This window comes from Mastigoproctus giganteus, chromosome 13 (assembly GCF_048544385.1).
Source record: "Mastigoproctus giganteus isolate SK-2022 chromosome 13, ASM4854438v1, whole genome shotgun sequence".
Taxonomy (NCBI): Eukaryota; Metazoa; Arthropoda; class Arachnida; order Uropygi; family Thelyphonidae; genus Mastigoproctus; species Mastigoproctus giganteus.
Genome location: NC_143587.1, coordinates 73,239,034 through 73,253,488, shown reverse-complemented (window position 1 = coordinate 73,253,488; position 14,455 = coordinate 73,239,034).

Here is a 14,455-nt window from a genome sequence, read left to right as displayed (position 1 = left end):
TCTGCTGCCAGTCAGTATTAGATATATATTTCAAATTACAGGTGTATATACAATATATATATTTTTAATTTTGATGTTAGCAATCACTCTATTTATTAAATACAGTGATCATGGTAAAGTTAAACTAAAATTTACCTGCTAAAACAGGCTATAGTGATTAAAATAAATAGTGAACAGTCTGATTTTAATAGTTTTTTTTTTTTGTGAAATATTATTACTCTATTAATTGATTTAATGTTAATGTCAGTACTAGTCTTTCGAATTAGTTGTCTGTATGGTCTGTTTCATGAGAAAAGAAAAGGCTTGATTTAAAAAAGACTTGATTTAAATTCAAGGTTGACTTTTGTTCTCTCTCTCTCTCTCTCTCTCTCTCTCTCTCTCTCTCTCTCTCTCTCTCTCTCTCTCTCTCTCTCTTTACCCCCTCCCTTGTTATTATCACATGACATTGAATGCCTCCCTTAGTTAGCTAATGAGACAGGAAGAACATGTTATAAGAAAACTGTCATGAAATTGCTGCTATTGCACAGTTTTATTCTGTGAAGATAACAGTGATGTATTCCATCAATAATCAAGTTATATCAATCTACACTTGTGATGCTAGCAAATTGCTACTTGTGTTATTACTTATAGCATCCAATTTTCACTCAACTGTCTGACCATACTGTATTATTTCATTATATTATATCAATCAAAGAATAAAAATATAGTACCTGTAGAGGCAAAGTAATAATAAATTTTATGTACATGAGAATTGTTTAAAAAATTAAACTGTAATGCAAATTATACACAAGAAATTTTTTTTTAAAAGTGATTAAAAATATAACTTGTGGCAATCCATCCTACACTTAAAGGCATAGTGTTTGCTGAATTCTGCTTCTATAATACAAAGCAGTATACAGTGTTCTCCCCAGAAAATTTTGCCAGCTAGGTAGGGAAGTGTAATACTTCGCAATATTATAAAAATTTCTGTTATTTATAAATGTGACTTAAGTGATCCAGAGCAAAAATTAATTGCATAATTTAACATTATATGTTCCTGTTGCATTGATCTCAATCGCATAGTATATTCGAATTAATATTGATCAAGATCAGTGAGCAGTACCATATGGTACCGCGAGAATTGCTTAAATTTTAGCCGGGCAGTCAGTTAAATTCACTGGCGGTGCACCCATTTGATAGGTCCTGGGGAGAACTGGTATATGTTACCTAATGAGACTGTTTCCTGAAGCACTCTGGTGTTACAATATAATTTTGATGACTTTACATAATTTTGATATATTTTCATCCTTGAAAATGGCTAATGAAAGGAAAGGTCAGCCCAAATGGTAGTATGGTAAATAAACAGCAGAAAGTCAATTGTATTAAAAGTAAAGAGAAAAGTGATAACACTTAAATTGATTTGTCCAAATAATTGTTATGGTTTATATAATGATCATAAATTATTATTATTATATGTGATTGATAGTTGATTATGCTACTTATATGTATATCTTTAAGAAATACATATATTGGACTTTTGTCAATGATATAATCTCCTGTTATATCATTGTTTCTATAGAAAATCACTTTTGATTTATGGCACAGGCAAAAGTCCATTTTTAAGTAAATTTAGAATATTTTTAGATTTGCAATATTTACATGTTGTCAGTAAACCTTTGACGGGCATGTATATTATACAGGAAAAAAAATTTTCTCCTTTAAAATTACATTTAAATGTAATAAATTTAATTAAAAACATACATTTGTATGAAAAGAGAAAGTCTTCTCAATAGTCTTCTTTATTAGTGAAGCATTACTTATTCGAGGTAGTGCAATATCGTGGCAACTCGTTATGAAGGAAGAGCACAATATGAAAAACAGAGCAAATGATGCCTACTACAAAAACTACTTCGTAGTTTCTTAAGAGTTGTCTATGTTGTATCTACACCAATATTATGTAGATAATAAACTCTTAACGTATTATGCCTTGTGTATTTAGTTATTTTTAAATATTGTCATATGCACCTTTTGGCATCTCTCATATTGTGTGATTATCTTCACAACTGGGTCGTCATGTCTGCAATACCAGGGTACCTGCCCATCTACTGATGATAGGTCAATAGCCTTGAAACGGTGCCATCTGGGTGGTACTCGGTACTCACTGAGAATAAGTAACAATAGTCTTCTCTATTAGTGAAGCATTACTTATTCGAGGTAGTTCAATATCATAGCAAATCGTCATGAAGGAAGAGAAACAGAGCAAACCGGCATCCCCATACTCCTCCTTCAACCCATGCACGGTACTAAGTACTATAGGTTTTAATACCTTTCGTGTTTGGGGTTTTCATAAAAAAAAAAAAAAAAAAACGATGCATACTACAACTATTTCGTAGTTTCTTAAGAGTTGTCTATGGTGTATCTACACCGATATTATATAGATAATAAACTCTTAACGTATTATGCCTTGTGCATTTAGTTATTTTTAAAGAAAAGAGAGAGAAAGGGTGGTTGTGCGTGTACATATACAAGAAATTCTCAGTCAAGAAATAAAGCCAAAAGAAAGAAACAAGACAGAACAACACAAAAAATCAAAATAAAAACAAAAACAAGGTAATGTAACCCTTATCACATATGGTAATAAATAGTAAGCTGTGGAGCATGCAGCAATGCCACCCTTCAGTGTAGAAGAAGAAAAAAAAATTAGTAGGAAAAATTTTATTCTCTATATAGTATGCCACTCCTTGGAAATTCATTCTCTTATGTTTCTGTCTTTTCATAGCATTGGAGGTCACAGTTAACCAAATTGGTTGAATCATTGCACTGATTATTGAATATCACGAAATATGTTTTATTATTGCACTGATTATAACTGATGAAATATTGTAATTCCATCAGTCATCTTTGACTTGTGGCATCTGAGGAGATGGAGGCTTAAAAGGTTATATATATATATATATTTTTTTTAATTTATTTATTTTCTGTTGTTTACGAATAATCAGTTAGTTGTGGTAGGATGCCTGTCAAGAGCCGTCAAAATGTGGGGTCGTCAAAATTGAACTGTAAAGTATGTATTGTATATATATAAAAATCCCATGTGTGTTGCACCCCTGGGTGTAGCAAGTCCAGGGGCTGCATGTTGACAAGACAGTGTCACACATTTACTGTTATCTTGATATATACGCAAACTCTAAACTGTAGATGTGCAATAAAATCACAAAATAAATCTAAAAGTAAACTTGTTAAAACTGGATAAAATTGTATTTGCCATGTCATTTATTAAAACTATATTTGTATTTTGAGTCTCTGTAATCTCTTTATCAGCAGTTGCTTTTAGAAATTTTTAACACCTCTACTGTTTGTAGTTAATGTATATTGATGTTAGGTATATTTAGGGTGGGTGAGCCAAATTTTTTTTTTAAAGATGACATTTTATGACCATTTTTATGATATATAATAATTGTATAATATATTATTATATTACATAATATAGTTATCAATAAATATATAATAATTATATAACAAGTTAAAAATATATTAATGTCATTGGTCATTGATTGAAAAAAATTGATTGAAGTATTCTAAATTTTATTCATTTATAAAAGTATAAAATAAAGTTTTAACCACATAAATAAAACATATAAACCAATTAAAACAGTCAAACTTCACACTCAATACATTTCTTCCCAGAAATTTGGCACCTGTTATTTGCACTTAACTTACTGATGTCAGGCTACATTTTGAGTAGATACAACTTTTATTACTAGTAACACAGGTCTGTCAGTTGGGTGCTCCCTTTTGTGTTGTTTCTTTTCACAAGTGAAAAAAACTGTTGTGCTGCCAAACATCACTTGTATTTGACAGGCAAATTGAACCATCTTTGGGAATTCTGCAGATAAATAAAAAGTTTTGTGCTCAAGCATCACTAAACTCTTTTACAAATGAATCGATTTGCAATTTGTTGAGTTCCATTTGTAAATTTACATTTGCTTTTTCAATATTGAAATTTAATGGTGCATTGAATGTGTAAAAGTTTGTTTTGCAAAGCTTTAAGTCTTGAAATCAAATTTCAAACTCATTTCTCAACAATGAAATATTATTTGAGTAATAGTTGAACTCTTCTATAATACAAAGTTCTATAACACAAATTGGTGCAATTCATACAAAGAATGATTCACAAGTTCAAAATGATCCAAATTATATTTTAATTGAATTTCTCACATCCAAAATTTTGTTTGTATAAAGTTATTTGGAACACTTATATTACCATACATTAATATTATAAGTTTGTTTTTTACTTGAAAGTTGAAGGTTCAATTCATTCAAATGCTTTTCAAAATCTTGGTGCCATTTAATACTTTTTATGTTGGCTGTAACTTGCCATTTCATCTCCAAAAATAATATAATAATTTCACTTCTCAAATTTAAAAATTTCCAATATGTTGTAATACAACAGCTAATGAATTTCATTACTTTCCACATCAGCAAAAGAAAACTGGTGATAATTCAGTCCTTGGGCACAGATACATCTTATTTTAAAACATGGTTGAATTTTATTGTTTTTCCACACAACACTCTTGGTGAATTATGCAATGGAAAGTGTTAATTTCCTACCAAGTCTTTCATTTAATTTCCCTACAACACCATTTTTAACCAGTCACAGCAGGAGCTCCAGTTACAAAACACAACAGTTTATTTAATGGAAGCTCATTTTTTCAGTATATTATCTACATCTGGAAATTTCTTCTCCAGTTATTCCTATGCATGGGAATTACCTCCAAAGGTTTTTCCATTATTACAAAATTCATGGTATAATCACAAATAAGCACTGCAAACTGAGCTGTCTTTAGTCTTTGTGTTTTTGTCAAATAGCTATAGAGTAAAAATAGGGCTCACAATACCGGTCAAAATCTTAAAACTTGTATTTAAAAAAAACATTTTTTGCAATACATTTTGATGACAATTAGGTGCAATGAAGTAAAATTAAAACAAGTAATTACTTGAATTCACATTTTGAATCAAACTTTTATTACAATAATAAATATTCTAGCAAAAATTATTAAACATACAGTTATTCTAAAAACAAAAAAATAAGCATTCACCCTACCTGTATGAATAAAGTGAGCTCTTAAGAAACTCAATAGTGTTATTTTTTAAACTGGATCTAATTTTGGTACATTAATTAGCGGCAGAAGACGTCCTTTTGGATTCTGTGCTGGTTGGTGCTTTGTACTGATATTGCTGTAGACGAGTTGCAGTTTAACTCCCCCCCCCCCTTATTCCCTCATCTTCAAAAAATCTTATTTCCTTTTTATCAAAAATAAAAAATATTTCCTTTTTGACTTTTTATGGCACTATATCCGTATTAATGAAAGAAAGGGACTGACGGTTAAGCTTTGTGAGGAAACCAAATCTAAGTTGTGGGGGGAGGGTATTTATTTATTCATTTTTATTTCCCTGTACCTTAGTATTGCCGTCAGTGGCCATTATGATTTTTGGACAGCAGCTCCCCTCAAGCACTAAGCCCCACAAGCTACCTGACTGCGTTAAAAAAAATGAGAATTTCGAGGAGTTGGGGGATATCCCCCCACACGAGTATATATATTGTGTATATATATATATATATTATATGTGAGCTGTCAGTTTCTCAAGAGCAATGACACAAATATAAAACAAAAGTCATTTATCATACAGATTACAATACCTAACTGGTGTTCATTTACATCTAATCTTCATTTTTCTCATTTAATCTGTTAATACATGCTATCATTTGCATAAAATTTCTCTCAATTAACAATTTCAACTCCCTACAGCTTCAAACACTAAACTAATTCAATCTTAATCACCAATATCAATTCTCTTCACAACAGCAATCCATAAGTCACTAACTTAATGCTAACAATTCCATGTAATCTCTCATAATATAGCAATATCAATTTTCTTTGAAACTCCAGCCAATAAACCAACTTAGTACTAAACATTTCCTTATTTCTTACGTTTCTTCAACTTCAATCTTACTCTAAAATAATCTCCCACTTTAAGTACCATTTCCAAAACAACACAGTTCAGAGGACTTACCTTTCTTCTCTTTCACGGTGGGATTCCTTTGTGCGGGTTCCTTCCACAGAGAGTGTGGTGATCTCTCTCTCTCGTTGAACCCTGCATCTCTGCTGTATAGCTTTTCCAGTACTGTCTTATTTTGAGAACAGTTCTCTGTTAATATGGAACGAAATTACCACAGCAGTATTAGAAGCCAGGGCACTATCAGACTGGCTTGTTATTCAACTTCTGGATTAACTTCTAGCACAGGAACATGCCAGGCAGAACCCTTCACTATATAGCTGGACACTCCCAGAACTGGACCCAAACTGATCCCAGAACTACCACTGGAAGTCTGCAACCCCTCCGAACAACAACCACAAACCCCTCTTTTGGTGTGAGCACCTTATTTACTTCCCATTTATTTATTGAATTGATTGCAAGTTACAATCGCCCCTTGTACTACTTTTTTTATATGCAAGCTTATGTGCAAACCACAGAGGGGTTTTGCACGCATTTACATATCTCCCCCTGTCTGATTTAAGCCTGACCCAATCACGGTGTTATTCTTTAAACTCACTCTTCTTCCTTTGGTGTAAAAAACAGTTTTTACCACACAACGAAACACTTTTATATTTTACCTGTACATCACCTGTTCACAATACCTTTGAACTGTCCCATATCATCATTCTTCTCTTTCTTGGTGATTCCTCTCTCTCTCTCTCAGGGTAACCCGTGAATTTTTTTTTTTTTTTTTGGCTGGTACAGCATAAGCCTCAGGCTTCCTTGCACTATATGGCTAATAATAATAATATCAACACCCTTTCCCAAAATGCACTAAATGTCATATCCTCAAGTAGCGGTGTAATAGAGGAATTAAACTATTGTTCAGAAGCTTTTAATTTTAACCCTTCCACACCTGCCATACATTTATTCACCATATTCCTTAATTGCACTACCAGGCCTACTGCCACTAATAGAAATATTTCCGTAATGATGTTTTCATTATTCCTTAAGTGCTTCCACACACACACACATGCACTCTACTTACTAAGAGAAATATATTTGTAAGATTTTGTCTTACAATTTTATGACGTTTTCAGGTTTCCGTCGCATTTGTACTGTGTATAACAATCCCTCATTTGCAAATTCAGCAGTATTAATGATTTGTTGTTGTTGATTTTATAACCTTTATGCGAATAAATCATGGATAATTATTTTTTGAATTAGTACTGAAAAACCGGTATTTTTGTATCAATACTGGGATTTGAATACCGGAAAAAAATTACCGGAATCTCGGTATTGTAAGCCCTAGGTAAAAATCTCTACTAATAACACTTAATTAGCCTCTTAAGTCATTAGCTCTGTTATTGACATATTCAGCTGTTGTATGCTGCTGGTAAAGCTTGTTTATGAAAATATTGAATTTTTTTTTCTGGTTGCATAATTTTAGTTGTCTCAATCAAATATTTTTGAATAAATTCACATGTATGAAAGGTTTTGAATGAGTTGTGATTAAATTTTCCAAAACATAACTGGCTTTTGCTGCTAATTCAGTTGTGTTCTTGGTAGAATAGAATGTATTTTGTTGCTTGTTTAAGGGTGTTTGTGTTTTCTACTGACAGGGGGCTTTTATCCAGGTATTGTTAAGGTATTGTAAAACACATACCTATGAACGTAAAAAATTTAAAACACTTAAACAACTGAAAAATGCTACCATTTGTGCAGATTGAGCTGTCAGAACACTTCTGTATTACTGATATGAAAATATGATACTGTAAAACAATTTGAAATTTACACTCAAGTTGCTCCTTCTTATTTAGAAAATTGTTCTGCAGTGAAAAACTTAAATATTTTTGAATGGTTAATCTAGACAAAATATGAAATTTTTGGATTAATGTGAATATATAGTTTTATTTTAATGTTTATCGCTGTGGTAGAATAATTTCCAGTTTAATGTGAATGTTTATTGCAGGCAATCCAACAAATTTTTATACTTTTATTTAGGGGAGGGCAGTGTAATATTAACCCAGTCTACTGTGCAGACAATATGTTCAAAACCTGTTTCTCAGCTCTGTCAGCAAACTGCTTTTGTTGTTAGTGTCTCACTGGTTACTTTGACATAGTTTCCCAGTCGGTAATTGCCGTGGTAGGTGATTTTATTTGTCAAGATTGCTCACAGAACTGTTTGGGAATATCTTAAATGTAATCTAATGTCATAGTCATGACTTAAAAAAAGGAATAAAATGGTGGTGGGGAGTTTGCTTGATAAATAGAAAGTGAGGACTTTGCATGCAACAATATATTGTTTAGTGAGGTGGATGTAAAGAAAAGCTGAAATTAAAAATAAAAAGTTATTATATTAAAAATTTGAAAATGTTATTTTACCTTTTGGGGTAGAGGATATATCTCTCCCCATCCCCTTGTTTAAAATTTAGAAAAATGAATGAACAATTAATGTGGAACATTTTTGAAAGTATCATTGCTTTCATTTTCAAACTATTTCCTGACACCTTTTGTCTATAAGAAACATACCCCCTCCCCCATGCCTTAATTTTAAAATTGGAGAAATTAATGAATTGTCAATATGGATTAGTTTTGAAGTTATCATGTTATCAGTAGTTTCACACAAATTTGCCACCCTGTTTTTATATTGGCATGGCTAAAAAAAAAAAAAAAAAATATATATATATACACACACACACTGATGAGCCAAAACATTATGACCACCTACCTAATATGATGTTGGTCCTCCACGTGCAGCCAAAACAGCTTGTACCCGGCGAGGCAGGGATGCTATAAGATTTCTAAATGTGTCTTGTAGTATCTGCTACCAACACGTAACCAGCAGATTCTTTAACTCCTGTGAGGTAGGTCTGTGGTTGAGATGCCACAGATCAGAGTTGCTGTTCCAACAAACCACAGATGCTTGGTGGAATTGATGTCTAGGGAATTTGGAGGCGAGGGCAATACCTGGAAGTCTTCCTCATGTTCTGTGAACCAGTCTTGAACAATCCGGGCAGAGTGGCATTGTGCATCATCTGCTGAAAGACTGCACTGCCAGAGGGGAAGACCGTTGCCACGAAAGGATGTACCTGGTCAGCAATGATGTTTAGGTAGGTGGTAGACGTCAGTGTCCGGCACATGGATGACTGGGCCCAGGGTATCCCAGCAGAACATCGCCCAAAGCATGACACTGCCGCCATCAGCTTGTTTTCGTCCCAGTGCATCCAGGCACGAACACTTCTCCAGGTAAACAATGCACGCGCACCTGGCCGTCCGCATGGTGCAACAGGAAACGTGATTCATCAGACCAGACGACCTTCTTCCAATCACTCAAGGTCCAGTTTCAATGCTCGCGTGACCATTGTAGGTGCTGTCTGTCACCAGTGAACCGTGGTTAGCATGGGCACTCAGAGTGGCCTGCGGCTACGCAGCCCCATTTTCAGCAGAGTTCAATGTACTGTGTGTTGTGACACATTACTCCCATCACCAGCCTTCCAATTACCAGCGAGTTGCACCACAGTCGCCCTTCTGTTGCCATGTACCATCCAGGAGAGCCTTCACTCACCTCGAGCATCGATGAGCCATGGTCACCCAACACCTTGTCAGCGGTTCATGGGTTCCCCCTCCTCGGACCACTTTCAATAGGTCTAACCACGGCTGACCGTGAGCATCCCGCCAGCTGTTCCATTTCAGATATGCTCTGACCCAGCTGTCTGGCCATTACAACTTGGCCTTTGTCGAACTCGCTTAAGTCCTCTGCCTTTCCCATCTGTAGAACAAGAGTAACACTGATTAATGGAGCCCATTATCAGGTGTTTTTTTATACTGTGTCCCGACCTGCACACACGCGTAGTTCACCTGCAGTTGCTTCGATTTGCATAACGACTCACTAGTCAATGTTTTGGCTTATTAGTGTATATGAAAATACATTGTTTGCAAATTTCCTACTTTTCTGTTTGAATAAAGATCTCACAATTGAAAAAATACTTTGAAACAATGCAATGGTTTTCCATCTCATGCTTAGTTGCTGATGGTAGCTCAGATGGATTTTATAGTATGGAGTAACAAAGATAATTCAGCAATGAATGGTTGCTGAATGGTTACAAATTAGAAAATCCAAAATAACTATTTTTTCTAATCCTGGAAGAATAGACTATATATGTGATGCAAAGTATACATGCATTGACTACATACAATGCATGTATACTTTGCATCATATATACAATCTTTTCTGCCAGGATTAGAGAATTTTTATTATATTGGGCCACGTTAAGTGACATCACAGCAGTAATAGTAGTACTATGTACTACTATTATTGCCGTGACCTAGGTGCCTCCGTAGCCAGGTGGGCAGGAGCAGCAGTGCGTAGCACACGCTTCTTGATTAGACCAGGGTTTGAGCCCATGACCACCAAATACGGAGGATGCGGAAAGGTCAGGGAATGACTACCGCATATCCCAGAGCAATATGGCCTTAGTTTCTAATGCTCCTAAAAACCAAATAACAACAACAACATTGCCGTGACAACAACAACATTGCCAAATAACAACAACAACAAAACAATATAATTGTGCTGCATGTGGCCCGTGTTTGACATGCCTGGTGTATATGAAGACAACATGACTGAATGGTACCCTATTTAGAGGCTTGAAGTGGTTTCATTCAGTCATTAATTTTAGCACATGGTTGATATATTTATTCTATGAATACTGTACTGTATTCTGCAATGAATAACTAGTTCTTGATTTAGGCAATGCAAGTAAAGCTAACAATCAGCTATAGAAAGAAATGTAAAAAAATGTGTGTGAAAACCTTAAAGAAAAACAGTTAACAATTTAGCTAGCTTAAATTCAATTGTATATTGACAGCTGGACACTGATCCTACCATTGCATCATTAGTATGATGACATTTTCAGCACAACAGATATCATGACATTGAAATTTAAAAAAAAATTAGTAGGCATTTATGGGAATAGTTTATGCAGTTTTTTTATATTTTGGCTTGCCTGCTGAGCTTATTTTGCATCTTGCAAGATTAACTCTTCAGACAGAAACACAGATTGATGTTAAAATGAGAGGCCCATCCTATGTAAGTGCCTGTCCATAAAGCCACTGTTGGGTATCGCCACTGCATCTTTATTGCCAGCTATTTATTTAATAAATCCAGACATTAAATTTTTTCTTCTAACATGCCTTAAAGTGTTTTCCTTCTAACATGCCTTAAAGTGTTTTCCTTCTAAAATGCCTTATTTTCTTATTTATTTATTATCTTACTTATTTTTACTTGTATTTATTTATCTGTATGCCTTTATTTAAAGAACAGAACTTACAAGATTTTGCCTTTAGTAGTTAACTTTTCAACGATTTGTTAGTAATTTCTGGTCTTTTTCCAAGTGATCTACACTATGATTGATATGGGCAAGGAAGATTAAAAAGACTGATTTTACATTATTAAATACTGTAGTTGATTTGGACATTGAATGAGATCACCTTAATTCCTTTCAATATTATAGTACTTTTGTGACATTATGTTAATTAATGTCAACAGAATGATTCATCACTTAAAAATTCACTTCACTGACCATAACACAGATGTTCAATTTTTTCTGCATGTGTTTTCTGTAGACATTTTCCTGGCCCCTCCCAGTGCTTCTGAATTTAAGAGAGAGATTTGTTGCATTTAAGATTTAACAGGAACATTTATCCATCCATCTTTTTCTTGTTCTTCTAAATTTAAGAGAGACTCAGGATGCTGCCCCAGTTGTGTGAACAACATTCCATGGCAGGATAGGGTAATTTGTAGTCAGCTGCTGCTTGGCAGAACAGGAACATTTATCCATTCACCGTCTTGTCCTTGTTCTTCTGAATTTAAGAGAGACTTTAGTAATGCCACCCCAGATGTGTGAACAACATTCCATGGCAGGGTAGAGCAGATTAGTAGATAGTTGCTACTTGGAAGCACTTTTGTCCATTCACTATTCTTTTCCTTGGACCAACCTTCCTGCTTATTTTTTTTGAAAATTACTGTCAACAGATATATGCCATCCTCTCAACCTTCATCCATTCACTGTGCTAGAATAATATAGGTTCTGATACTTTCATGTTTGGAGCTGCAATAAAAAAATAAAAAAAAACATATTAATTTGTCTTAGTGTAAAATCACTTGACTTTTTAGTATATACTGTTTTATGTCGTATTTCTCATTACAGGTATTTTAAATTTGTCTTTGTATTTTTCCTTTGTGGATATGCATAACTTATTTAAATAGAAAATTGTATTTCATCCATAATTTTGCCTTTAGCACAATCTTTTGTGATGAAAATTGTGATATACATGTATTTTGTGTTGAGAACAAAGTTTAAAATAGAAATTGAGAAAATTATTTAGATGTGCGAACTTTTATTGATATAAGTCATTGCAGTATTTTATTATAATTTTTAATGATATAGTAATAGCATTGGCCGCACAGTGCAAAGATGCTAGAGCCTTTTGCTGCAACTTTTGTCAGATAACATTTTAGCACATTGTACATAGTTTGTGAATAAACGCAATTGCGATATCATTCTAAAATTTGCTTTCTTAAGTGTTGTTACATGCAAATGTGTGTGTACATGCACACACACACACACACAGTTTCATAACATGTAGCCCTACAGAATAGACAGATTTTTTTTCAGAATGATTGGATAAATTAAATAGAATAGGAGCAAATATATTATGCTAATGCTATCAAAGCAATGTTGGCTGGGTTTGAAACTACTAGTTTTGGGGGATATGCAGACTAACAGTTTAATGGCAGTTGCAAGCAGAGGTAAAATTGATTCTTGCACTGTTTCTGTTGGGACATGCAACAGCCTGAAAAGCAAGGTTTCCCAAACTGTGGTTTGTGGACCCATGGAGGTCTGTAGACGAGTTCCAGGGGGTCCACAAAACAGTGGTCAACTATATATATATAAAGGGTCCACAAACGTTTTTTGATTTTTGAAGGGGTTCGTAGATCTCAGTAGTTTGGAAACCACTGATCTAGGGAATTACAAGGCATGTTTAGGGAAAGGAAATATATGGACTGTGTTAAGGCTGCTAAGAGAAAAAACGGGTACAGTTTTTGTGTGCCTTGTACTCTAATGGTCAGAGTACAGTAAATAAATTTGATGAAATTGAAGTTTTGATTGTTATGAAATGTGAACATTATAAGGGTATCAGAAATGTGTCACTCAGATAAACGTGATGCAGAATTTGAATATGGTAATACAATGTGTTCAGAAAGGACATATAGGATAGGAAGAGAAGGGGGATAGTTGCACTGTTGTTTAAGAAGCACAGAATCTGATTGCTGCACTTAGTTGATGTGGGTCACCATCGTTATATTGAGACAGTTTGGGGTAAATGAGAGTTGGAATATGATTAAGCCAGATGACTGATGAGTACAATTGAACCATTATACAAAGAAATATAGAGTGGGCCAATAAATAAATATCTTATCATAGGAATTTTATAACTTGTGGATTGATCACAGACACTAACAAAAATTTTCTGAATTTGTCGGCTATTTGTTTTCCACAGAAGCACGTTAGAAAGGCAGCAAGAGAAAGTAATATTTAATGCTCGATCTGATTTTATTAGGTGCTCTTCATACATTAACGATCTCCAGATAAAGTACCACTAGGGGACAGTGATTGTATAGGGTAGGATTTACTTAAAGATATAACTGTTATCAAGAGTAAAGCTCCCTACACTGAGTGGAACAGACCCAAGTTGGATTCCCATCAATGATAGGAGAAATTTTTATGTGGCTGAGTTAGTCAGTCTCAGGCAAGGGTAGTATGGTTTTTTCTCCAGGAAACTGGTTTTTCGTCCAGCAGACAGAACTTTGACCTTGGAACATGCAATTTACAGGACAATGCACAGTGCTTGATTAAGTTACAGGCTAGCAGGTCCCTTGCCCAGGGTGGCATTCTTTAAGGGGTGCCAAAAACAAGAATAATGAGGCAGAAAAATATGTATCCTTAGTAAAGGGCACTGAAAAATCATTCTGCCCATGTCTCAAAAATACGTTCATCTGGCACGGAGCAATATAGGCTTAATCTTCGATGCTCCTAAAACCCTACTACAACAACAACATTAACAAAAGTAAAGAATTTTGCATTAAGGGGAACTACCAGTTTTTAAATCATTTCCAGTGGGACTGAGTGAGGATGTTATCAACTGCAAATTATAAATGGGAAACGTTGAGAGAAGTAATCAAATGAATATGAAAAACTAAGTTTTTCATATTCATTTCATTGTCAAGGAGCTTGGTATATTGTCATGTATATGCCACATCCAAAAATTTCATTACTTCATGCAACATGCCCCCCACTTTTCTTACTACCGATTATTATTATTATTATTAGCCATATGGTGCAAGTAAGCCTGAGGCTTATGCTGCAATAGC